Here is a 4140-nt window from a genome sequence, read left to right as displayed (position 1 = left end):
ATTTATTTATCTTTTTTACCATTTAACCTGCTGTGTCCCTAGTAAGTCCTTAGTCTTTTCAGTTTGATCACTCATGTAATTTTCATCTCTGGAAATTTTTGTTTATATTATTTCCTGTTCTGTACTTCTGTCCTTATGAAACTCTCATTTTCCCTGTGCTTTCTATATTTCTGTCCCTGTCTCATACTTTTATCTCTATTTTTTTTTCTATATTCTTAAATAGTTCCTGAACTTTATCTTCCAATGAACCTTTTTGGAGGGCTATCATGATTTTCATTTTAAGAATTCATTCTTTTTCTCTGATTGTTCCGTCTGTACAGAAATATCTGAAAATAATTTTTTAAATGGCTATCAAATCACTTGCATTATCACTGGTCTTTTTTCTTTTTTTAATAAAGTATAATTAACACAGTGTTATGTTAGTTTCAAGTATACAGCCCCTTTTTCTTTTCCCAGAATTATCTCTGTCTCCATCTGAGGTCAGTTTTACTGAGTTTTTCATCTTCGTCTTTCCTTTTCATCTTGCTGGTTTTGTCATGGTGGCCCGTTTATATTTTATATAATAAAATAGATATATTTTTTATTATAATAAACTTGAATGGATATTTAGATCATTGGTGTGGGGAGAAACAGCTAACCGGGAGCTCCGTGTACTTGGAGAAGCATGAAATCAGCAGCTTAGCTGTGGATTAAACTCGTAGGGAGTTAGCAGTCAAGCTGACAGCCTCCCAAACGCTAAAAGAACAGCTCCACTCTACAGCAGCAATGCACACGTTAGAAGCCTTAGCGCTTCTCAGATATTTGAATTTTCTGAGGGTTAAGGTCTTTCCAGTCTTGCCCAGGGCAAAATGCAGACTGGCTGCTGTATCCTCCAAGCAGTTTGGGGGTCAGGGCTGGGAAGGCTAAATATTGCGTATAAAGATCATCAATCAACCCATGTGTTTTCATCCTGGCTTCTCCTTCTGGATCTCTGTTTGTACCTCCAACTCAGAATGAGGAGATTCTGTAAAATTTTTCAGGACAATGACTTCTCCCCCTGTGCGGCAACCCCTCCATGGTTTGCTCTGGGCGACAAGTTCTTCCCCTGAGCGTCATCCATCAATATGCTTCCTTCCTCTTTTTTTTCCCTTTCTATTCTTGTCTTCCATACACTGTTGAAATTTCTTGTGTTCCTCGATATCTATATTATTAGAAAAGTCTCCCCCCCACTTTTTCATTTGTAACATAATGGAGTCTCGGGAAGTAGTGATGAGAAAAACATGCACTTGACATGTCATCTTGAACTAGAAGAAGAGCCTATATACTTTTATTTTAACATCTTAATTTAATTTAATTTTTTCCAAGATCGATTGTTTATGCACCACACCCAGTGCTCCGTGTAATACGTGCCCTCCTTAATACCCACCACCAGGCTCCCCCATCCCCCCACTCCCTCCCCTCCGTAACCCTCAGTTTGTTTCCCAGAATCCACAATCTCTCATTTTTCCTCTCCCCCTTCGATTTACACCAATTCACTTTTCCTTTCCTTCTCTTAATGTCCTTCATGTTATTCCTTATGCTCCACCCCACCGGTGATTATGATCCGACAAGTTTGGGAGACACTGTCCTAAACTGCCTTTTATTCTTACTTACCCTTTATTTTAAGCACTGAACGTTTGCTGGTTTGTAACTCCTTGCATTCTATGCCTCAATTTTCCTACTAGCTGATCATTTTCATCACAGCGGGAGCATATCTGATGATTCTTTGTGCTTAGCCTACTGCCCTTCACCCTTGAACCCTTGAACACTGTCAGGCATGGCTTAGAAGTTCAATAAATTCTCCTTGAGTAACAGAATGAACAAAGGGATGAGCGAGTGAAGGAATGATATGCATTTGGGTAAGTAGTTTCTCTAGTATCTTATTCTGCTCTTATTTACTCAGTAGGTTCTTCTTTTTTTTTTTTTTTTTTTGAAATAAAACTAGTCAGCTATATGTAGCCATTCAGAATTAATTCCCTTTAAAAATAGATACGGTGACTCACTTTTATTTTTTAAGGAAACTTTCCATTTCCACGAGTCCTATTTCCAGAAACTCTCCATAATGCACAAGCTTTCAGCTTGCAAATGGTTTCATTTGAGTCTCATACCAGGAATAGCTTGTATGAATCCATAAACATGAATGAGCCTCTTCTTGTGGGATTCTCCTATTTTAGTCCAATGCTTACCTCAAATAGAACCCATTTAGGTGAATTCTGCTGCCATAAGCCCATTTAAACTCAAGGTTGCTATTGTAAATAACAAGATTAAAAGCAAACATACCTCAGTCATCATTGATTCATATCTCAGACAGACAATAAAATAAATATATCTATTAAAGTATAGTAGGACAAAAATGTTAAAAATTAATAATCATTCTTCAAGGTGAGTCTGAATTTTTGATAAATAACATACACAATTCTTATCTTAGCTAGTTTTTAATGAACACAGGTATAGAAATGCTGAGATTTAAAAATAGGAATAGAAAGAGAGCTGCCAGCACATTTATTGTAGACTTATTCTAAGATCCGACTTGCAAATATTTTTTCTTTACCTCATACGCGATATTTTCCATTGAGTGAGTGAAAAGTTTTAGTCAGTTTCAATAGTGACTGTTTTCTTCAATCAAGTGTTTTCATTTGCGTTACAGATGATTCAGGTATTGTGCGTAATATTTAAGTCAGCCAGGACCATGGGAATACAACCAAGCAAAATTCAGAATGTGGGAAGTTTTACAGGACAAATGACCCAGTTCTCTCAACAAATAAATTACTTTCCTTAGTTAACTTTGAAAGAGTACTTGGGCTGCTCTGGGGAGAGTAAACTGAGGGGAAGCAAAAACCATGGAGTCTGGTCAGGAGCTACTGTGCTGATCTATACAAGAGATGATGGTAGTTTGAACCAGGGTTTGGGTGGCAGAGAAGATGAGAAGTAGTCATATTTGGATCTATGTTGAAGTTAAAATAAAAAGAATTTGCTGATAGGTTTTATAAAGGATGTGAGACAAAGAGAGTGAAGAAGAAGTCAAGATTTTTTCCGTGAACCACTGGAAGGATAGCTTTGCCACGAACTGAAATGGATGACTGTAAGAGAAGTGGGTTTCAGAGGGAAATCGGTAATTCCATTTTGGGCAAGGTAAGTTTGCAATATCTATCAGACCCCCAAGTGATAGTCAGCTGGAAATACCAGCCAAGAGTACATGAGTGACTTCTGGGTAGGAGATATAAATTTGGAAGTCTTCAGAGTATACAAATGTCAAGCTGTTAAAATAGATTAGATCACCAAGGGAGTGACTGTGAGTAGAAATTTGTTGCTTCAAAAATACTGTGGAACAAACAATCCCAATATTTAGCGACTTAAAACAATAATCATCTGTTCTCATCTCTACTTTATCTTCCTGTGTCTCTCCCTACCTGATTTGTATATAGGGCAAATTTTGGAGGTAGTGTTTTTATGTGTCTGTGGGAAATAATACATCTCTTCTTCCCTGTAGGTACTAACTAGTTGGCCTATTTAAGCTTAATTTCTTCCTGGGACATTAACAACTCTTACTCTCCTTCTTCTTCTTCTCCTTCTTCTTCGTCTGCTTCTGCTTCTGCTTCTACTGCTTCTGCTTCTGCTGCTGCTGCTGCTTCTTCTATTACTGCTGCTTCTGCTGCTGCTGCTGCTTCTACTGCTTCTGCTTCTGCTTCTGCTGCTTCTGCTTCTTCTGCTGCTGCTGCTTCTGCTGCTTCTGCTTCTTCTGCTTCTCCTGCTTCTGCTTCTTCTGCTTTTCCTGCTTCTGCTTCTTCTGTTTCTGCTTCTTCTGCTTCTGCTTCTTCTGCTTCTCCTGCTTCTGCTTCTTCTGCTTCTCTGCTTCTGCTTCTTCTGCTTCTCCTGCTTCTGCTTCTTCTGCTTCTTCTGCTTCTGCTTCTTCTCCTGCTTCTGCTTTTGCTTCTTCCCTGCTTCTGCTTCTTCTGCTTCTGCTTCTTCTGCTTCTGCTTCTTCTCCTGCTTCTGCTTCTTCTCCTGCTTCTGCTGCTTCTTCTTCCCTTGTTTCTGCTTCTTCTGCTGCTTTTTCTGCTTCTGCTTCTTCTTCTGCTTCTTCTGCTTCTGCTTCTTCTTCTGCTTCTCCTGCTTCTGCTTG

Source organism: Enhydra lutris, unplaced genomic scaffold (assembly GCF_002288905.1).
Source record: "Enhydra lutris kenyoni isolate GAN:26980312 unplaced genomic scaffold, ASM228890v2 scaffoldscaffold8, whole genome shotgun sequence".
Taxonomy (NCBI): Eukaryota; Metazoa; Chordata; class Mammalia; order Carnivora; family Mustelidae; genus Enhydra; species Enhydra lutris.
This window is presented reverse-complemented; position numbering follows the sequence as displayed.